Source organism: Cupressus sempervirens, chromosome 1 (assembly GCF_028749045.1).
Source record: "Cupressus sempervirens isolate cs-2001-9-10 chromosome 1, ASM2874904v1, whole genome shotgun sequence".
Classification (NCBI taxonomy): Eukaryota; Viridiplantae; Streptophyta; class Pinopsida; order Cupressales; family Cupressaceae; genus Cupressus; species Cupressus sempervirens.
This window is the reverse complement of record NC_143118.1, coordinates 192,398,923-192,423,490: the sequence shown is the minus strand read 5'-3', so window position 1 is coordinate 192,423,490 and position 24,568 is coordinate 192,398,923.

Below are 24,568 nucleotides of genomic sequence, written 5' to 3'. Positions count from 1 at the left end.
AACTAACATAGTTATGATTGAAGACAAGCTAGAGTCAAGCCCAACAAATGATGTATCACATGAAGAAAGTATCGAGGGTGAAAGAAAGAGTGAAGGTTATATGTTAATTGAGCCAAATAAAATGGATAAATATCTACTATCCAAGTCAACTCATGAGATCTTGTTGAATCTGAATCCTGTGATAGAACAAGTGAAAGACTATCCAAAGATTGGTACACAAGAGATTACACATGAGGTAGATTAAACACATATTATTTCTACTATTCCTAGTATTTCTCATAGTTATAGTGATGTAAATATTAGTCAAATTGAGCAACAGTGTCAGATGGATAATTAAGGTGATAACACCCAAAGAAAAAAATAGAAGAATGATGTCAAAGAGGGAAATAATAATGTTAATATAGATGGTGAGAAGGACAAAAAGAGGCAAGGTGATAGAGAAAATCAATCTACTACTAGTGATAGAAAAATTACCTTGGGACCTTTGAATGAGGAAGAAAAAGGGGTTGGGTAGTAGAGTTCCACTAGTGAGCTCAAAATTTAAGATAAAAAGGAAAAGAAGAATAAATATGTACACTAGTATATACTAGTACTAAGGAGAGAAATCTTTAGGAGACAAAGAAAAATGTAGAGACTCAAAAGGTCAAGGAGATCAAAGAGTAGAAACCTAGATAGAATTTGGGAGTCCATGCATAAGAACTACAACAAACATTTCTGAGTTGCAGCACTCCAGATTCCAAGGGGCTACAAAGGGTAAGTTAGTTACTCTTCATGAAGAGATCATGATCCCTAATTGGAACACATCTAATATAAGTGTTGAACAAATGAGAAAATTTAGTGATTTTTTATATAGAAATTCCAAGAAAGAGGATCTAAGGAGAAAGAATCAACAAAGATAGGTACTCTATGATATTAAATATATATTTCTTGAGACTGTTAATGTAGACAACTTAGATGAAAAGGCTCCCATTATAGAATAGTTGGTTAATACTTTTGAGAAACTCAATGACCCTAACATAGAAACATGATAAAAATTGATGCAGAGGTCAGAGAGAAGGATTGAGAATGGAGTGATGGAGAGAGTAGCAACTAAGATTGCACTTAGGTTGAACTCTCCACTCTTGTTACTAATTTGTAAAAGTTAGTTCATAATGTAAATACATTATTTTAAAAATTATGTGATGTCCCCACATTCACTAAATAAATTAGGGAGAAGATGGACAAGATTGGTGTTGATCTAAATAAGAATGGTAAGGAATTGAACATAGATCCAATTTTTAGTTTAGTATATTTTTCCAAGATAAGATTTTTGCAAGGAAAGCAATTAGAATTGTTGCATGAGGAATGCAATAAAAGATCAAAGGTCACCTTTATTCAAGCTTTATTTTTATATCATTTGGAGGTGATGCAAAGGCATCTATAGATTTCCAAAGGCCTCATTCCAAGTGAAAATTAGCTAATAATATGGTGGTCTTAGAAGCCAAATTAGAAATAGAGAGACAAGTTCTTGAAACATTGAGAAGAACAATTGGGACAAAACAATGTCTCTTATCTTACAATCACACCAATCATTTTTGGATTCATTTGTTATAGTCCTCAGTCCAAAGTTAAATGTCACTATTTGACATAAGTGACAAAAATAATCGTGAAATTTATATAAGTAAGATGAAAAACAAAGGGAAAGTATTGAACTAATAAGGAGATAGTCTATTACTATGATGCTACACAAATATATTTTGAAAATATAAGTTACAGTGTACTACATGAAGACTGGGTTACAAGTATGGAACACACCCTAAGGGGGAGAATCTTTTTTGAAGATTTTGTTATGTCAAATTTTTTATCATGATAAGTATTTTTGCCACTGATGCCAAAGGGGGAGATTGTTGACCCTAAAGGAAATCTTGGTATTGTCTATTAGTAAACACTTAGTCATTTACAAGGAAGATTTGGTCAGTCAACAATACAACTGAGCTATGACAAAGGTCAAGCTAGAGAGAGAAATAATGCACAAGTTCAAGATGTGTTGAATAGGTAGTAGCTACCAAGAACTTAATAGTCACCTAGCATATAGTAGTTGCCAATCTATCTTGATAGTAACTCATATAAGTTGAGTGCCACATGAGATAAGTAATTTAGAGAGGAAAAAATTTAAGCTATGTGTAGTATATGTCAAGAATCAACAAGAAGACTTAAGCATGATCGTGCATTAGAGGTTAAATATGTTGAGTTATGTAGCTTGTGTATATGAATTTGGAATGGAATAAAATCTTATGTAAGACATTTTTCCAATCATGAAAGGTACTTCTAAGATCAAGGAGAAGATCAAGGAGGTGATTAAGACTATAATCCAGTATCACTAATCCATATGTAGTATGAATAACCAATCAAAAAATAGGAAAACTTAAGTGGAAAAAAGGATGAAGGAAAATTGTTTATTTTGATCTAGAAGATTCTTAAGTTTAATATATAAGTATCATTTCAAGATTGAATATGTTTTTGTGAGTTGAAGGAATGAAAATGTATGCAAATCTAAAGGATAGTTAGTGAATATCAAGTGTTGAAAGACTAAAGGAAACCAAGAAGTGTAGTGATAAGGCATTACAAAACAAACACATTTAGGTGATTAGATATTGGAGAGAGAAGATATATTGTAAAAAAAATTGTGTAGAATGAAGGACCATGGTATTTTTACATTCTAATTAGTGAATTAGGTGAATCTCTTAATAGAGTGTCCTAATAGAGTATTCACTTACTTGTGAAGTTTAAATCCTTTTGTAAAGGTATACTTAACAGTCTTGTATTATTTTAGCAAAGTAGACCCCTCACAGGGTAGACCATCAAAATTAATCAAATTTTAGCCCTCATGAGCTTTATTACTGGAGTAGTGAAGACCTTTTGGGTGTCATCCCCATTGCAATTTTACCAAAATTGGAGAGTTTCTACGATACCACAATCGTAGGCTTTGAAAATAGAATGGAAATTCTATGACCTTCAACACATCACTACTTTGTGACTTGGAAAAAGAAACACCTTATACCTTTTGCGTGATTGTGAAACATTTAAGAAAAAGACTTAGAACATGGATCAAGATGCTGAAATAAAAATGAGGATTAATACAAGATACCAAAAGACCTAGGGTTTGACAATTAGGGTAAAATATATAAATAATAAAACTAGTACAAGCCCTTTGTAAGATAAGAGGATGAATATTTCTAGGGATATGGAAAAAGAAATCCATAGCCTATTTAAAAATAGGGCTAACAGTGGCTCTTTCTAGGGTTTTTAATAACTTATCGTCATACAAGAATTCAAAATTATTAGGAGAACCAAACCATACAAAAAATTTGACAACTTGGAGAGCACTCAGAAAACCTATACAACAAGGTAGACAAACCAAGCTAGATACAAGGAAAACACAACAGGAATAAAACACACTTATTTATAAAATGTACAGAGTATAATTATGCAGGAGCATCCAGAGGTATAAGGGCAATCCTATGTCACCCAAAAAAATGTACTTAGACTTATTTTATGTTTCATGTGTTTTCATTTTTGGATACCCATTTGGGTCAAATAAAGGTTCCAACTCTCACAGTTCCACTATTAGTGTTCTGGGTTAGAGTTTTTAATCACCTTGGGATACGTGTGAATGTCAAAAAAATAGGAGTATGTAATTGAGCCATCATTTTGGTGAACAAGAAGGTTTAAATTGGCCAAATGAATGTAATTGTAATTTAGAGAATTCCAGAAAAAGAATCAGGTCAAAAGGCCCCACGGTTTGAAAGTTATCGCAATTTTTCAATTTCTGGAGACATCCTAAGAATGCTTCAAAGTTAGGTTAGGGGCATTAAATGACCTCAAAAAGGGCTGAAAAATGGGCGATGAGTGAAGCTAGCCCAAGGGCTATAGAGTGCTTTGAGAGCTTTTCGAAAATGTAAACGGTTCGCCAATCGGAGCTATGGTTCAAAAGTTATGCCTCCCGAAAGTTTGGTTACCGTTTCTGGATTCTTCTAATTTTGTGCCAACTTCTAATGTGACTTCTAGAGCCTTCTATTTGGTTGGTGGATGCCTACTAGAACTTTCTAGAATGTATTCCTAATCCTTAACCCTCTGGGGTCTATTTAAGAACATTTTTGGTATTGTAAAAGGCAGTTCGGAGTGGAGTTTGAGAGGAGGTACTGAAAGGAGAAATTATCTCTAGATTTATACTATTGTAAGCCCATAGGGAATGTTTTGAAGTCTATTTTCTCTATACTAAATGTATTAGCTTATTTACAAAGTTAATAAAATTTTCCCTTTCCTGTTGTGTCCATTATGTGCTTGGGTTGTGTCCCCATCATATATACAACTTAAGCTACTACTCATGGAATTAAGAATACATCTTAACATAAGTATTTCTTCAAGAATTGTCCATGAACTAGCAGTTCCAGAAGCTCATCGAAAATTTCCTTAACAATATATGAGTCTTCACCTCATTTATCACAAACTAAGTATGGGTCAAACCATATAGGATCAAATTTCCCATGTTTTCCTTTATGTTCCATCCTTGCATAGCATAGTAGCACTAGGTCTTTTTGTTCAAACTAGCTACTAATTGACCTCTTATCATACAAATTTTTCATTTGCAATTGTAACTTTGTAGTTCTAGTTGATGCTTCTCTCCTTCTTTCATCCAATCCAATAAGGTTATCCAATCTTTCATGCATTTCATCAACTATATCATCATCATATTTTTGAAAAAATTTGTACAATCTTATTAGATTATTTTAAGGAAATCTTTCTCTAATTCCATAGACTAAATCAAAAGGTGTTTCTTATGGTCTTCTTTACTATCACCCTATCAACCCATACTGCCAATGGTATTTTAGAGTCTCATGCCTTCCTATTCTCATCCAAGATCCTCTTGATAATCTTCAAAATACTTCTATTTTTGGATTTTGCCTTTCCATTTCATTGGGGGTGATATGGAGAAGAAGTTGACCTAGTTATGTCATATTTGTCACTGAATTGGACATACTTGTCAAACCTAAATATCATGGCATTTCCTATCAAGATTTTCTTAGTGCATCCAAATATAGTAATGATGTTATTCAAGATGAAATCATTTACTACTTTACTAGTTGATCTCCTTGTTAGAATAGCTTCCATCCATTTTATAAAATAGTCAATTGCTACCAAGATCTAGGAATGTCATCCACTAGATTTATTTTATATTTCACCTATACAATCAATACCCCATCGCTATAAAAGAGCTTGCACCTCTACTAGTTTCAAAGGAACATTTCTAAAAAAATTAGCTCACGTACAAACCTCTGACAATGATCACATTTCCAAACTAGCACATAAACATTCTTAAATAGGGTACACCACCAAAACCAAAACCTCATCACTTTGTGAATTGTAGTCTTGGCCTTGTAGTGACTCCCACACACTCCATTATGAATTTCATTTATAGTCCTAATTGATTCATCTTTATCAGCACATTTCAATAATACTCCTTCAAGATTTCTCCACCATAATTTTCCATCAACCATAATATACTTGATGGGTTGAATTTTAGTGTTCTCTTCACATTATCATTCATTGATGGTGGACCACATATGTACTAAAAATAGTAAATAATATCCTTATACCAATCAAAATGATCCATATCATAGATACATGGCCTGTAGTCATCATCCATTATATTTATCTGACTTGCATCTAGATTTGGCTATGTCATTAGTTTCTCCAAACCCTGGACTCTTACCAACTTAGTAATTTGGATGTCCATAGTGAATTCCTAAATCCTATTCAACCATCTACATTTTCTACTAGTCACTTCTTGCTTAAGAGAAAATCTCTTTGACTGTAGCACTTACAAGAAAGTCTATCACTGTGGCTCCTACCAAGTAACACCTAAAAGATTTAATTTCCTTCACCAAAGCATTACTTGCTTCTCATTTATATCATACTTAATTTTTTCTTCTTGGAGGGATTTACTAAAGAAATAAATTGGTCATTCAAGACCCTCTTCATTTTTTTGAAGTACTACTAATGCAATTGTATGAAATGGAGCAAAAGAAAAAATATGCATGGGTTTACTATAATCAAGGGTTCTCAATACTAGTTGATTTTTAATAGCTTCCTTGATATTCTAAAATACAACTATAAGATCTCCCTCCCATCTGATATATGCCCCTTTCTTGAGCATCTTGAATATGAGCCTACTAATCTCTGCAAAATTAGTTACAAACCTTTTTAAAAAATCTACATGTCCAATAAATGACTATATTCCTTTTACATTTTTATATCTTGGAACTTTTTCTATAGAAGTCACTATTTCATAATCTATTTTTAACCCATCTTTTCATACAATATGACCCACAAGATTGCCCTCAATTACTCCAAATGCACACTTCTTTGGATTGAGAGAGACACCATATTTCAAGACTTTTATGAAAATCTTCTCTAGCTATTTACAATGAACCTCTGCATTATTAGAGTAGGCATTCAAATCATCCTAAGATGCTGCCATAAACTTGTCTATGAAACCAGCAAAAGCCACATTCATAGCTCTCTAAAAAGTTTCCCCATTATTGATAAGTATGAAAAGCATCCTCGCATACACATATGTTCCCCATGGGGTAGTGAATGTGGTCTTGTATTTTTTAGCTTCATCCACTAACACTTGATTATAACCAAAGAATCCATCCATCATGGACATGAGCTTAGAACTAATCACCCTCTGTAACATAGATTCCATATTAGGTAGCCCATAATTATCTTTCAGGGATGAAATGTTCAGATTTCTAAAATCTACACATAAGTTGATATCCCCATTATTTTTCCTAATTGGTACCATGTTTGAAACCCATTTTGAATTTTTTATAGGTTTTATAATAACCCCATCTCTAAGCTTCATAAATTATGCTTGCATCTTAGGGTCTAAGGTAGGGTTGATGGGTCTTTGCTTTTGCCTAAATGATTTAGCATTCTCTCTAAGAGGAATTACATGTTTAAACAAGTCTTCCTTGTATGCCTTCAATTCATCATATGACCAAGAAAAAACATGCCTATACTTCCTTAACAACCCAATCATATATTTTCTAATAATTGAAGATAGTATTTTACCAATATATACTTTCTTGGGAGTCTCATTTGTGCCCAAATTTATCTCTTCTAGCTCATGTAGCTTCTTTTCTTTAACATCCCCTTTTACTTTGTCTTGATTATCAAAAATGATCTCTAAGACAACTAAACCTTTGGGGATCTTGTTTAATTTTAAGATGTATACTATCATTTCCAAAGATTATATTCTTTCCATCTATATTTTCCATAAAATAACTACAATCTAGTTCCTTCCCATGGTATTTATACTCACAATTCAGAAATTTTAAAATGTTCAAGTCATCTTCAAAGACTTGCTAGCTTTCAACATTATTAGGGATCGAAGGTCTTGTCTACATGTCCACCTTGGATACTCTTATAAAGGATATATCATTTGGTTTGATACCAACATTTTCTAGTAGATCTTCCATTTTATTGTTAGTTCTATCCATCCAAGGTATTCCAAAAGCATCAAAGGCTTCAACTTCATTGTATGCAACATTTCTATACTATTTTAGTCTTTTTTTTCTTATGTGTAAGATTGTCTATCTTGTGACACTACCATCTTAGAGTCAAAAATTACATATAAAAATTTTATACCATGCTTGGACACCAATCTAAGACCTAAAAGAAATGATTCATACTTTACAATGTAAAATTTAGAGTGAAAGAGTACCTAAATGTTTTACGTTTAGGTGAAATAAAAACTATGCCAACACTTGCTTCCTCTTTTGAACTAGCATCATCAAAGTGCATAGTCCATAACTCACTTTCTTTATCTCTTGACTTATTTCACTATTGGTATAGGAATTTCTTCTTTTTCTAAACAAACCTTAGCTTTGAAAGAATTTATATCAATATCCAAGAAATAAGTGGTATCATTATCTAAATTTTATTCAATCATGTGAGTAGCTCTAGGTTCTCTATTTAACTTTATAGCCTGATCACCTATATGAAAAGTAAAAAATGATATATCACATTGTAAACCATCACCCATTGTAGCACTCTATTTTTTGGACAATAACATCCCATAACTGGGAGGAATGTCTACTACTAGCACACTCATAACAAGTTCCTTATCTAGGCATTTAGCTAGTTTATAGGGTGACACATTTATAGTGCCAGTGATAGGAACTTCCCTAGAATCAAGAGAAAAAAACCTCCCATGCTTTGTATCAACTTTCAAACCTAAGGATTCCATTATTTTGAATGGCATAAAAGTGTTGAATCTCCTAAGTCTATCATAGAATTCTTAACTACACTTCCATTTATAAAAAGACTATGAAAAAATGGGTCAATATTTTTAATGTAAGTAGCACTAGAATTATCTAAATACATAGGAGGAATCTAAGACACTACCCTTTAGGTTCCTTAGCCCTGCATGGTACATCCTTCTTTCTTGTTAAAGGTTTACTATCTTTAATATCATTTGTCATTTCTATAGTTTCTAACCAAGCTAAAGCCTTACTCTTATTCTCTTCTAACCTAAAAAATTTAGACAAAGGAACCTTAATAGTAATATCAGAAAGCATGGGCAACATATCTATAGAGGTATCAAAAGGAAATTTAGCAAGAATACCTTATTTCTCCTTTGGTTGAACATCAGTATTTATAAGTTTCTTGTTGACTTTCACTTATAGTATCATTACCTCGATAGTCTGCTTTTTTATCTCAATATTTTGGGATGTTGTCATTTTCTTTGGCTCCCATTTATTTGTCTTTACATCTTTCAATTTCATTACCAGTTGGTCCTTGACCTTATTACCATTAGGCATCTTATATGGTATATCTTTGATGAATATTCTTGATGTTTTGTTAGTGTCATCATTCACAAATATATTCCTTAAATTGTAGTTTCTTTGGACATGAGCCACCATATTTTTTATGATCCTATCAATTTCTTCTTTTGATGGCTTCCTCAAATTAATGTTTCTCACATTAGATATCACATTACAAGCATTGTCATCAACCTCTTCATTATCATTAGAAAATATTTGTTGATGAAACCTTTTATAATTATATCTCTATGAGTTTATATCCATTTTACATATTTCATGATTAGAATCATCATCATCTTTACAACAAGAGTGTACCAAGTTACAAGCTACATCATTTGGGTTCTCTTCTTTAGCAATTTCTTCTAGCTTGGGTTCTTGTGAGGAAGTTATTAATTGGGAAACTATACAATACTATGAAAGGCAGGGTGATTGACATGCCATGCACCAAGGGGTATCCTTTGCCATATTGACATTATTTCTCTATAATGGGTCTAAGTACCTTTCTTATTATTTCCCTTAGCCACATTTTTAATAGGCTTCCCATCTCTCCATTGGGTATTGTAAGGGTGATTTTGTAATCTATTTTGTGTATTGAAATTTTTGTTGAATTGTTTCTTGTCATCAACATTTTCTTTATTTGCATTTTCTACTGATGGCTTCATCTTCTTTAACAAGTTTAACATCTAATCCATCTTATCTTCTTTAGGTTTTTTGTTTGCAGTAGGCCTCTCATTTTCTCTTTTGTTACTTCTAGACCCATAAAGTTTTGGGTCATCTCTTCTCCCTAGTTTCCCAAATGATCTCCTATTATTTTCTATGTTTACAACAATTCTTAAAAGTATCTCTCAAAGTCTTGTCATCTTTGTCTCTTAGGATATAGGCCATCTTGCTATCAAAAGCATTAAAATGGGTTATAAGGCATACATTTTCATCCAACCTCATTACTTGGAACCACCTTTGCATCCTCTTTTGAAACCTCAAATTAAAATCAAAAGTGGATTCATTCTCATTCTTCTTATAGTTGTTGATTTCATTTAGTATGAAAATAGCATTTTTATTGTCTCCTTATTGTTCCTTGAAATTTTTCTCCATATCACACCACGAAGCAATATTTTCATTTGGGAGCCTTCTAATGATCAAATTACAGTCCAAGAAGATATAGAGGATGTTGGTAGAAGAAAAAAATGGGAAAATATTGAAATCCATTTTTTTAGTATTTTCTATGTTCTAATATTTTACATTTTTGGAGGCCTCTGGGGCATTTATGGCTTTCAATAGGGACTAAGAAGTCATAGAACTATGCTTAACACTTCAAAAGATAAATGTAGAACTCTAGAAGATCTTTCCATAAATTGTGACAGTTCATTATTTCAAGCTACAAGTAGAAAGTTATGACTTCTACAAGTAGAAGTAACTTTTAATATATATTTTTATAATTTTTATAGTTATTAGAGTTTATTCTATAATTAATTAGCTTGTAGACTCTTTTTTTTTTCATATCCAAGGGATAATGGTAACCCTTAGGATCCATCAAACTTGTATAAAATCTATTTTTTGAAATGAATGGATCACTTTTTGGCTTGCAAAAACATCTAATGTTGCATTTTAATTGCTTTCAATTTAGTCCCAATACTATAGGTTCTACACTAGGTAATATAATTTGAATTACTAAGTCAGATCATTTGAACCAATCCCTAGCATCCTCATATTCAATTTCATAATCATTCAACATATCTGTAAAAATTTTGAGATGTTGTTCCCCACTTACTGCATTATTTCTAGTAATCTTAGGTACCTTATCCCTTATCTCATTCGAAATAGGATTAGGATGATCCATGATTCCTACAAAGGATATCTTTTTATATCTCTCTAAATATATAGGTCTTTTTTAGATAACAGTACCTACACTTGTGCTAGAACCTGCAATATTTGTAACCGGGTTTATCATACTATCATTTACTAGTTGTCCTAATGAATCATTTCCAACTATACTAGAAGACATCATAGGACTTTCCTAAAAATTCCCCACATTACTAATTGTAAGACTAGGAAAACAACTAGAGGATATATCTTGGGAAGATACCAGGCCAATATTAGGACAAGATGTAGACTTAAGGAACTAAATCTTCTTCTTCATCTCAGCAGCTTGTACTTCATTTCAACCTTCTCCAAATCCTTAGCCAAGTTTGCACATTCCATTCTAGCTCTTTCTAACTCTATGTCAATTTGTGTCATGGCAAAGACACCTTTTGGAACTATAGTAGGTTCATTTATGTGAATACCAGTTGCCTTTTGTTTACCCTTATCTACAATCTTAGTTGTGGATTTAAGTGTATTTCATTATGTCTTTATCCTTCTCAATGGGTTCATACTGATGGATCTGACTAATAACTAGTCCCTCCATAGACTCAAAGTTATCTTTTAAAGCTCATTCTTGTGCCATACATTCAGACCTTATATTTCCAAATCTCCAAATACATCTACATGTAGAAATGTAGTTTTTTTTTCTAATCTCTTGTTTTGTTCTTTTAATAGAGATATTCTCCTAAGCGTATTATCCCTTTCGATGAGAAAATTCATGGCTTCTATTTCTTTATCTTTCTCCAAGTGTTTTTACTTGGCATCCTCTTCAATAGCTTTTCTTTTGAGGACTTCCAATTCAACATATAGATCAATGGTATTAATAGTAGTAGCCTCTGACTCCGTGGTCTCACTAAGATCTATAATTTTTCTTTCAATGAAAGGGACATGTTCTGGGTGAGATCCAATGCACTAGGATTTTGTTGAGTTTTCATGTCTATCCATATATTTTGAACAAGTTAATCGAGATCTGACATACCCAACATCTGAGACTACTTTATCTTCACACATTTCTTCTCCTTGAAAATGAGTGTGAAAAAAATTACCCAAGATACCAGTACTATCAAAGTCATAACTTTTAGAGTATAAAGCCTTTTCTTCTACAATTTGAGGTTTCAAGTTCATTCCTACATTGTTTCTAGGTTTCCAAGCATGACTGGACACTCCCCTTTTTTAAGGCTAGACCTTTCTATTACCTTTGGGTAAATCAATTTGTATGGGGACATTAGGGTGTGCCTTTATGTGAGCTCTAATGTTTTTTCTCTTATCGACCATTAAGATGTTGATGAAACAAAAAATTTAAAACACTAGTTAAGAAACCTTGATGGATTTGTCACCCACCTAGGGAAATGAAGCTTTCTTAATTATAGACCTTGAGAATCTACAAGGGGTTGAACCAATTAGAGCAAGGTGTGAAGCCTAGTCCCATGAAAGATATAAAAGGTGATTGGCCCACTTACCACATAAAATAAAGTTTTATACTCTGGGAGAGATAATTAAAATATTAGCTTAGCACAAATACTTATAATATAGATAAATCCAACTCTACACACAGGAAAGGACATTATTCTGACATATGCAACACTTTTTACACATAGCCCACATCATATTCCCAAATGGAGTCACCATTTTTTGCGCTCTTGATTTGATAGAATTTTGAATACCTTTTGAGAATTTAGCAAATGAATTAGCTAAAAACCATGATAGATATTCCTTTGCAAGCCAATAGGACCAACTAACAAGACTTTACAGTCCTCTTCCTTTTGAATTATGCATGATTTAGATGGGTATACCTTGGAATTTATTATTACTTTCCCTAATGATAATATTCACCATAAATTCCTATATAGAAGACATTTTCTTTTGATTGTTCTAATTTAGATACTAGGTGAGGGATGAAAAATACCTAACTTTTCATACCCTACACCTTCCTAAACCAAGCACGAGCTTATTTTCTAGATCTACAAATAAGACACAAGGTAATAAAGATTTAATTTATGAATTTGGATATTATATAACCTTACAAAATTGTCCAACATCAATTTATGATCAATTCTTTATCCATTTGGGCCATTAACTCAAAAAATATGACACACAACAACAAATCAATTTTCTCACATTGTGAAAATGAAATCAATATTCAATTTCAAATCTCATACTTATCAAAATCTCCCTGTGATGCCTTCAATTCTCTTAAGTCGTATCAAGAATTTACATAATAATTTTGATTAATAAAAAAATATGAGACAAGATATAATTCAAAATGAATTACAACTAAAACTCAAGGTGCTTGTCATTGAATTTCATAAAATTGAAAGATAACACAAGAAGAGACATGATCTGAATTAGGCAACCAAGTCTTTCTTCATTTGTAAGAATTTTCTTGAAATAATACAACCCAAGTGTGAAATTAAGTGAAAATAAGTTGACTTGAGATAGAAAGAAGACACTGCAACTCTAAACTTCCATTAAAATGAACCAAACAAGATATTTTTAGCTACATAATATTGGACCGACCTAAAAACATGAAAATAGTATTCATTCCTTTTCAAAATTTTGACCATTATGTAGCCTTGGGAACTCATTTATATAGATGAGTTTCAACAAGATTTAGGTGTAGAGAGGCAAGACACATGTCACATTTTCATTTGACATTTACAACTTGTTACATATAAGACAAATTAAGAAGAGACAATGATGGAGATAGTTTCAAAAGTGAATAGATGCCAGCATGTGTGTTCAAGATCAGCTCTCTATTTGCAATGAAGGTGTATCCATAACATGTGAACCATAAAATTAAGATACCCTATTCTGATGGTCATCTCTCCTCTATTTTCTCGTCATGATTTTATTCCAGCTCTATTCAATCACTATCTGATCAGAAAATGCTTTTATTTCTTCTACAACTTCCAAAATGGTAATGTTTGTTTTAATGTTTGTCCATGTAGCATTTCTAACCATATTCATCTCATCCAGATTCTTGATCCACCTTACATCTATTATTGCCCTTGTATCTACAACTACCTTATTCATATCCATTTAAATCTTATATTAAAAATCAGCAACGTCATAAAAACTAGACACGTCAGCATCATTGTTACAATAAGTCATGACCTTTTCATGATTCAAAATATCATAAAATGATGTGGCCCACTCCTATCATTCCCTCAAATTTCCATCATTATCAATAATAGGAGGGATGTGTTCCATCTACAATAAATTTCATTATATTTTGAATCAACAACATTTTTCCAAAGAAAAAACCATCTAGTTCCTTAACTTGCTAATCATTTTTCTAGTAGGACTAATAATTTTCTTTGGCAACTCTTTCTTCTAGGTTAAAATTGGAACAAGTTTTTCAAATAATTTTCTTTGCGGGCCCTGTAGACACCTAAAAACCTTTTGAAAATAAAGTATTTTTATTTTCTGAAAAATTCTTGATGACATCATCATTTATTAATTAATTATTTATTTAATTTATTTATTTATTTTTATGCCATTAAATCCCTTTATCTTAATTAAAAATATTTAATTAAGGAATCCCTCCCAAAAATGTTTAAATCTTACTTAAACATTATTTCCTTATTTATTAATTATTTAATTAATAAATTGACCAAAAAACCCAAAATAAATAAAAAATTTATTTTTTGCCCAAAACTTGGCCAATTTTTTTAAGACCAATAACCTCTCCCAAAATCTTCTAATCCTTCTTTAATTTTGATTAAAGGCTAATCCCATCATTTCCTACCCCTAATCCCAACTCAAAATATTTAATTAAGATTAAATATTAATCCTCATGTTTATTAAAAAAGTTTTAATAAATATCTCCTCAACCCAAACCCTTGAAATAAATAAAACTTTATTTATTTCCTAAAAATCTAATTTATCCTCATCCTAAGAAGTTCTAGACTCTTCTAGAAAGTCTTCATCCTCATCCTAGGAAATTCTAGACTATTCTAGAAAGTCTTTATCCTCATCCAAAGTCTAGACTCTTCTAGAAGATGTCTTTAAACCTAATCCTAATCCCCTCCTAACCTTGTCACATTCCCTAAACATGGGTTTAGACTTACTAACCCAAGCCAAAGTTAACAAATATCTCCTCCTTCACCCACCCTCATTAAATGCCATCCACTTGCCTATCCCTAAGCTAATCCTAAACCATCCTAATCCATCCTCTAATCATTTGCACAATCCTAAGCAAGCTTAAAACCCTCATAATCAAGCCCAAGTCGAAATTGCTCTCATCTCCCTCAAAATATCTCAACCATAAAACTTTATGAAGCCCACTAGGCCATAAATGACTCTTCCAAGCCCTTTTATTGCTCTTACAAGCCATTATGAGGGTCTTTATGAAGATTTTATCCCTTGAGCCTCCTTTGTTGACTCATCCTTCCCCTTTCCTCCATCCTCTCACCATGTGACATGTGTCACTCCTTGATTGGCTGTAAGGAAGCACAATCCATGTGCTCTCCTCTCATGCAATTTGAGCCCTCCATGAGCTTTTTCCCATCCTTGCATCTTAGCCCTCAATCCCTCAAGCCTCTTGCCTATAAATTGGATCCTTCCCCTTTGCAAAATAACACAATCCATGAAGTAAAGTCATAATGCCATTTTGAGAAGCCATTTTATATCAAAACCATACACTCACACCCAAATTCCAACTCCATTTGAAGCCCTTTTTGAAGCATAAGCTTGAGCATACATCCTATCTATTTAGACAAATCCACTCAACAAGAGAGCTTCTTATTGAGAGAGCCATTAATGGCTTATATTCTCAATTGAGATCTCATCTTAGTCTATCTTGAAGTTTATGAATTTTTTTTAGTTTGTAGAAGCTTTATTTAAATTTGGTTTCTATTAGCATACTAACATTGCTCATATACAGGCCCCACCTATTAAATAGAGGAGATAATAATGATAATGCTTCAAAGCACTAATGCTCCACTCCTTCTAAGGAGATGCAAATACCATAAACATTTTGTGACACATTCTGTAAAACATTTATCCTATGAGACAATATACCTTTCATTTCTCTTGCCTCTATCTCCCTTTCTGTGTCTTTTTCATCAATATGTATTCCTGATGGTTGGTCAATCATTACTATGGATATCAATCCTTCTTCCTCTATCTAGACTTCTTTGTCACTGACCTTTATAATAGGCCTGGTAGCACTTTTCAAAGTTATTATTCTTGTCTCTTGTTTTGAAAGTTTTTGTTCCATTACATAAGTCTTTTTAATCTCTTCATATTACTTCCTGGTAGTAATATAATCTTAGAAAGTTTGAAGTAATTGATCCTTAATTTGGATCATTTTATCAGAGCTCATAGATGTCCCTTCTCTTAGAAAAATAGACATCTCTATGCCATGTGTAGATTGTACACTCCAAAAAATCACATTTCCTTGAGGTATGTCCTTCACCTCCATTAGCTTTGGCTAATTTGATCATGGAGCTATACTCCATACAACCAAGATTTTTGCATCTATGTTATATCTTGATCCTCTCTACAACCCACCTAGGCCAAAAGCTATAAAGGAAATTTATTTTTCTTAACTCCTTATATAATCTAACATGAAAGATGAAACCAAGTCCCAACCAAGCAACAACAACATTCCACTTCTTTTCACTAAGTCTCTAGCCTCTTCCACATTGAGAGTCTCATAATTGGGATCATAGGCTTGTAATTTCTCAAATAATTTAGCCACATTTTCATCTGAATCTCTAGTGTCATAGGCTTACCTTTTAATTCTCAATATCTTGTTTAATAAGGAAACTTTGTCTTAAGTCAGCAAGATACTTTTATCGGGTAAAATTTTCAAAGCCTTTTCTCTTTCCTCATGGGGAATTTTAATTAACTTTTTTTTCTTCCTCCCTCCCTATTGTTACCATTAATATTGATGATACTACATTGGGGTAGTATCCTAAATATTGAAGAGTATTACATGTTGCATTCATGACTATGTTTGTCATTAATGTCAACATAATAGTACGTCTATGAAGGCTAGTAAAGTATCTAACATAGATCTTAGTTGTATGGACAATGTTTTGATAGTCTAGTGATGTGTGTTCATGGACATGTGTGATACAGTGTCCTAATGTGAAAGTTCAATGCGTTGTACCTGAGTCAAAGATGCACGAAAGACATTTCTGATTTATAAAGAGCAGTATAGAGACAAAGTACCTAAGAAGAATTTTATGATGTTTATATTATATTTTTTGATAGAGATATAATTTGGATATGTACAGTCAGCTAGTAACATGACAATCTGATGATGATGCCAGTGAATGTACAAGTCCTAATGTCACACATGTGAGAACTTGTATAGACTGTGAGCTGAAAGTGCTATTGTAATTATGAATTAATTAATTATCTTATTATAATTAATGGGGAAAGCCTCAAGGCTGACTCAAGGAATTAATTTGAAGATTTGGCATAAAGGAAAGATGATTTCCTAATTTTTAAAGTGTATTATGTATTTGTTCTATGTGAAGTGTGAAAAGGAGTAGAGTGTTTGGTGAGATGCAAGATTTGTGATCTGGTAACAAGATCAGAAGGAGAAGAAGTCTAATAAATAGGATATAGAAAGAGGAAGGAGAAATTCTATTCATTAATATTATTCTACAAGGAATAATATAGAGATCGTTTGGATAGTGGGTTCATTGGTCTTTCCCTAAAGTTGTTTGGACAGTGGGTCCATCTATCTTCTACAACTCCTAACAGGGTTGGAATCTCATAACAAGGATTCAAAGTCTCCTAATAGAGATTGATATGTACTAAATGTTGTTAGACACTCCTAACAGGGTCCTTCTTCTAACAAGGAATATTTACATTAGTACATCATCCTATGGGCACCATCCCCACTGGGGTTTTCCCTTAGATCAAAGGTTTCCCTAGTTAACATATCTTGTGTTATTGTGTATGAGTATCTTGTTGTGGTTTATGATTATATTTCTCATATGGTTAAAGTTTAATAAGGTTGATGATTGTGATATTAGTTGGATAACTTATTCACACCAATCTCCCTCTCAATCATATTGGTAGACTATATATATTCTAACAACTGGTATCAGAGCTTCAGGTCCTTGAAGGAAAATCTCAACAGCTTTGAGAGATCAATAGTGAATCTTTTCAAAAAGGATATTCCTAGATTCAATGGGGCCAACTATGATAGTTGGAAGGAGACAATGAAGATTGATTTGCTATGTGTGGGTTTGGGTTATTGTCTTTTGACTACAAGCAAAAAGACAATTGTCAAAGAAGAGAAGATTGAAGAATGTAGTGGAGTAGAGAGAGATTTATTCATGTGCAACATGAGAGCCTAAGAAGCTTTACTATTAGCTCTTCCAAAGAATGAATATAGTCAGGTAAGGTCACTAGAAACATATCATAGGATTTGGACAACATTAGAATATATTTTTGAAGGTGGTACACATACAAAAAGAGTAAGATTGCAAAATTGGATATGTGCATTTCAAGATACTAACATGATGGAAGATGAATCTGTAAGAAGCTATATTGGTAGGATATCAAAGATTTTTATAGGAATCAAGATATATGGTGGAACCAAGGAAAAATATGAGGTTTTTTAGAATATCTTGAAGACTTTGACACCGCTATTCAGGCAAGTAGCTCAAATGATTCAACTACTTATACTCTGTACTAAGGAGTTTACTAGGGAAATGTTGCTTGGAAGATTGGAAGCAACAAAAGTAGGTCTGACACAATCAAGAGAACTGACAAGAGTGGAGACATCCTTCAATGTCTTAAATCTTTGGCCAAGTCTATCTAGATGTGTAAATGTAAAGATTGATTAAAAGTTTGGAACCAAGAAAAAGATGTTACATTACAATCCAAATGAAGAAAAAGATAATACTAGATTTTTTAGATAGAATGTAGAAGTTTTCTTTGAGACTAATAGTAATATGTAGAATGATGTACAAACTATTGAACAAAGAGGAGAATAGAAATCAGAACGAAGGGACGAGATAAGAGTTGAGTTGGAAACTCCTAAATCTAATAGAAACATGACAAAGAATCACCCTCTAGAGAAGATAACTGGAAGCATAGATAAATAAGTGATGACAAGAAATAGAGTTAATGAAGAGATATGTTTGATTTCTCAAGTTGAACCTAAGAGTGCGAATGAAGCCTGTAAATATGATCATTGGATTCAAAAAATGAAGGAAGAACTAGATCAGATTGTGAAGAATGAAACATGGGAACTAGTTCCTAGACCTAAAGACAAGAATGTTATAGGAACAAAATGGGTATTTAGAAACAAGATGAATGAGAAAGGAGAAGTTGTAAGAAACAAGGCTATACTTGTGTGCAAAGGATATTCATAGTAAGATAGAATAGACTAAGAGGAGACATATGTCCCTATAGCCAGAATGGAAGTAGTAAGAATGTTCTTGGCTTATGCAATGAATAAAAAGTTTAAAGTATATCAAATGGATGTTAAATCAGCCTTTCTAAATGGAGAAATTGAAGAAGAGGTTTACATTGAGTAGCTTGAAGGTTTCCTTTAGAAAAAAGACAAAGATATGGTATGAAGATTAAAGAAAGATCTATATGGTCTAAAGCAAGCACCTAGAACCTAGTATGCAAGGTTGGATAGCTATTTGGCAAAACTTGGATTTGCTAAAGGTACGGTAGATAGTAACTTTTATTTGATGAAATTGAGAATAATTTGTTGATAATAGTAATATTTTTTGATGACATAATATTTGGAGGTAATGATGAATCAAGTGATAACTTTTCTAAAGAAATGAAGAATGAGTTTGAGATGAGCATGATAGGAGAAATGAAGTTTTTCCTAGGTTTACAAATTGTGCCAAATAGTGATAGTGCTTTTATTTCACAAGCTAAGTACCTGAAAGATTTGATGAAAAGGTTTGGATTGGAAAGTTGTAAGCCTTTTGATATACCTATGATAACTGGTCACAATTTATCTAACAAAGATGAGACACCTAAAGTTGAGTAGAAGAAGTACATATCCATGATTGGAAGTTTGCAACATCTAACTCACACTAGACCAGATATAGAAAATGTAGTTGGGATCGTGGCTAGATTTCAAGTCGATCCTAAGGAGTATTATTATGTAGTAGTAAAGAGGGCATTCATATATTTGAAAGGAGCATCTGATTATGGAATATGTTATGATAGATTAAGTGATTTCACTCTATGTGTATATACTAAAGTAGATTGGGCAAATAGTATGGATGACCAGTGGTGGAGTACTTTTTCTTGGAGGAAGATTGTTTTCTTGGCTAAGAAAAAACAAGATTGTGTTTCACAAAGTACAGCTAAGGTAGAGTATGTTGCAACAAAAAATAATTTTTATCAAGTTATGTGGATGAAATTGATGTTGAAGGATATCAGGATTGAGTTTACAAAACTTGTTATCATATATTGTGATAACACAAGTATAGTAAGTATGTCTAAGAATCATGTGTTCCATTCTAAGACTAAGCATATATCTATTAGGTATCATGTCTTGAGAGAGAAGGCAATAGAAAAAGAGATTAGATTGGAATATGTGAGTACTAAAGATCAAATTCCAGATATCTTTATGAAGCCCTCACCTAAAGATACATTTGAGTACTTGAGAGGTATGCTTGGGGTTATGCCCCTACCTACTTTTGAGAAGATGATATAGAGATTGTATCAATCCAATGGTATAGAGAACTATTGTTAGACTAGACTAAATATTGATGCTTCATTAAGGGGGGAGTATCTGTTATTTGCTAAGTCATTGAGGACCCTTGGTATTTGGTCTTGAATAGTCTCATTGGACACTTGAGCTGGTTGAAGACTTGGAGCAGTAAATTGACATAATGAGGCCTTTTTCATTGATGTCAATGGGGGAGAATATGCATTAAAAACATCTCCTAAATATGTATGGGGAGAAGAGTGCATGAAATTCTTTACCTTATTAGGGAGATTTAGAAAGATTCATGTAAGAAAGAAGGATAAATGTCTCTATGGGGGTGATATGTAGCATGAGGAATTCTAATGTATGGTGAAATGTTTACTGCAAACAATTGTTCTCAATCCTAAAGAAGATGTTGAACAGAGCAGTGTTCTAAAAGTTTTTAGGTTTTATTAATGAAGAGGATTTGAAAAGACAAGAACATCAGCAGTAACAAGAAATTACTATTTTGGTATTCTTGGAACTTAGATGTTTTTCATCTATGTTCCCATCAATTCCAAAGGAGGAGATTGTTAGCATGAATGTTGATGATACTACATTAGGGGAGTATCCTAAGCATTAGAGAGTATTGACATGTTGCATTCATGGTTGTGTTTGTCATTGATGTCAACATAGCAATAAGTCTATGAAGAATGGTAAAGTAGAAGACATAGATCTTAGTTGTATGAACAATGTTTTGATTGTCTAGTGATGAACATTCATGGACATGTTTGATACAGTTTCCTGATGTGAAATTTCAATGCATAGTACCTGAGTTGAAGATGTGTGGAATATATGCCTATTTTATAGAGAGAAGTACAGAGACAAAGTATCTAAGTAGTTTTTTATGCTTGTATTATATCAGACAGAAATATAATCTGCAGATGCATGATCAGTTGGTGACATACAACAGTCTAAGGATGACATCATTAAAAGAGCAAGTCCTAGTGTCACACATGTGAGAATTTGTATAGACTGTGAGTTGACAGTGCTATTATAATTATGAATTAATTAATTATCTTATTATAATTAATTGGGAAAGCCTCAAGGTTGACTCAAGGAAATATTTTGAAGATACAGTATAAAGGAAAGATGTTTTCCTTGTTTGTAAAGTGTGTTGTGTATTTTTTCTATGTGATGTGTGAAAAGGAGGAAAGTCTTTGGTGAATGAGAGTAAGTGATCCAAGGGATTATTGGATGCAAGATTTGTGATCTAGTTACAAGATCAGAATTAGCAGAAGTCTAGCTAACAAGATAGAGAAAGAGGAAGGAGCAATATTATTCATTTCTACTATTTGGCAAAGAATAATATAGAGATCATTTGGACAGTGGGTTCATTGGTCTTTCCCTGAAGCTATTTTCATAGTGGGTCCATTTGTCTTACACAACTCCTAACAGGGTTGGCACAACTCCTAACATGGTTGGAATATCCTAACAGGGATTCAAAGCCTTTTAACAAGGACTAGTATGTATTGAATGTTGTTATAGAGAAGGTATGTGAATTTTTTGATAGAATTCATGAACAAAGTGTGGTCATGGTATAACACTTCTAGTTTTTTATGTGTTGTTAAACTCATTTACCCAACTCTTAGTTTTTTTTTGGGTGCTTAAAATGGCTAGTACAGATATATGAATGGTAGAGATAAATCCCTAGAAACCATGAAACATATTGGGTCAGCCAAGGATGGTGCCTTTGAGGACACACAATAAAATAGTTTAATTGCCTAATGTTATCACCTTGTTATCAAATTTGATCAATATAAAAAAAGTCTATTGAGACTCAACAAACTTTATCTTAATTACTTGATGTCAATGATTGATAATTTCAAATTAGTCATAAATGAAACAAAATTGTTTCTCTGATGTTTAGATCATAATCCAAAAATCAAGTTGATGTTTTTCAAGTAAAAATTTAACATCAAGCATCTATGACCTCCTCACTTCTATCAATCATTGGTATTGATTTTTTTCTAATGTCACATTCTAGAACACTTATGAAATTCATCTCTGAAGCTAATTATAGGCTATCATAACTTTGAAATACAAAGAATTTTTTTTTGCACAAAAGCATATTGGGACATTCACAACATGATAATTGCTTAAATAGATATATCAATACAAGAAATAAAAAGTTGAACTTACTCCTTAATCCTATGTATCCTTAATAATCTATAGACAATAAGATTAATGTAAGAGAGATACAAAGATATCATTCCTACCCTACACAGTTTAGTGATCTGACAAATGCCCCTTTAAATTCCCACTAATTAGTGGTTTCTAGTCCTACATCATGTTGCTTATGAAAATCAAATGTTCCATAGCTACTTATAGTCTCTCTAAATATACATTTGCCTAGGTGGAGAATAGGCCACCAAAGAATATTATGCTATCTTTGAATATTGCAGCTTTACTATTAGCTTTGATATTTAATGTAATACTTGAAATTTCCTCTTGAAGTATCAAAAATTTAGAATTAAAACAGAAGGATTATTATGCTATCTTCTATATACAAAACCCAGTTTAGAGCAATTGTCTATTAAGAATCATAGAGTAAAAACCCTCCTTGATCATGTAAAATAGAAGAGAAAATCCCTTTGGCCAAAAGACAAGCTCATTCATAATTTTTGTTTGAACTTTGGGGTCATAGATCTTATGTGTATTGATTTTGCATTAATGTACTATCACAATAGCCATGATTGTAAGCATGTGGCTTTCAATTTGTAATAGCTATTAAAGCAATGTAATCTAATTTTTACACAAACCCCCTTGTTTTAATAGTTGACTCCAATGTTTTATTCATTTTGTGAACCCAGCCTTACCATTTTTGGCATTGCAAGTTCAATGTAACCTCATTAACAATTGATACCATTGCATCCATTGTTGTTACAACATTTTGGTGAAGTGTTTTCAAATTTGTATAATACAAAAAATCTCTATGATTTAGCAATCTTTTGGACCCAGTTCCTAAACTGCATGTTCATTATTAATGCAAAAAAAAAAAATTTGTACAGTGGGTACAAATGTTAATGTATAAATGTGAAGGAAGATTGAAGGTCTTGGTTGAGTTCTACTAAAACCCAAAATATAAGGTGGATTTGTTAGTTTGGGTAGGCAATCAGAGTGGAACATATTAATTTTCTGCCAGAATAGCCTATAATTTTAGGATTCAAGTAAGTTGTGTACCTGTAATTGGAGATATTTTAATTTTGTTAATACATTGTAGAGATATTTAGAGGACAAGCCCTTAAAGTGATATCATAGCAACAACATAAATAACATTAAAAGAAGGTTAGTAAAGTAATTTCTCTAGTATTTTAACCACAAAAATATTTCAAGTGTTTTTACTTATATGGATACATGCAAGCACACAATGCAAGACATTTAGTAACCTTCCTTGTTTCCCCAATAGCAGCAAGAGAAAAAAATGTGAGCGGACTCTGTGATCTGAGGATCTAAATTGTTGATTCTAGTAAAAGGCCATTTACTTAATTTTCAACAATAAGAAAATTGCTAAGAACCAAATTTAATTCAGGACATGTAGACCAAAAGCACTAACTAATACTAATAAAAAAGAAGCAAGGTGAACACAGATGTTAAATCAACCATCCATATAAGTTGATCAACAAAACACAAGAACCTATGTAAAACTCAGCACTCCCCCCACCTTTTAAAAATACATATATGGACCAAAAAACCTAAAGAGATTTAACGAGTCACTAAAATTTGGGATATTTAGACCAATCAAAAAAGTATCATACTTCAAAAATTTACCTAGACCAATTATTCTAAGTACAAATGTTCATGCACACAAAAGAAATGTTAGCACAATTCAATTGTCGACAACTTCCCTAGACCAATATTTCTAAGTACGATAATTTATGCATGCAAAACAAACGTTACACAACTATTTTTTGTCATATTCTTGAATTCTACTACATATTTCAGAATTTGAATACAACTACTTTATTGTTTTGAAGACATGCTCATCTTGCTTCAAGTACGGGAAGCATCATCCTATTCTCATCCCATGCATTTTTAGATAATAAAATCTCATTGTAATTCAAAGTCTCCCATGATTTTAAAACTACATTGATTTTCATAAAATTCTCATTTCAGCATTATTATGGACAAGTCAACCATTTTAGTA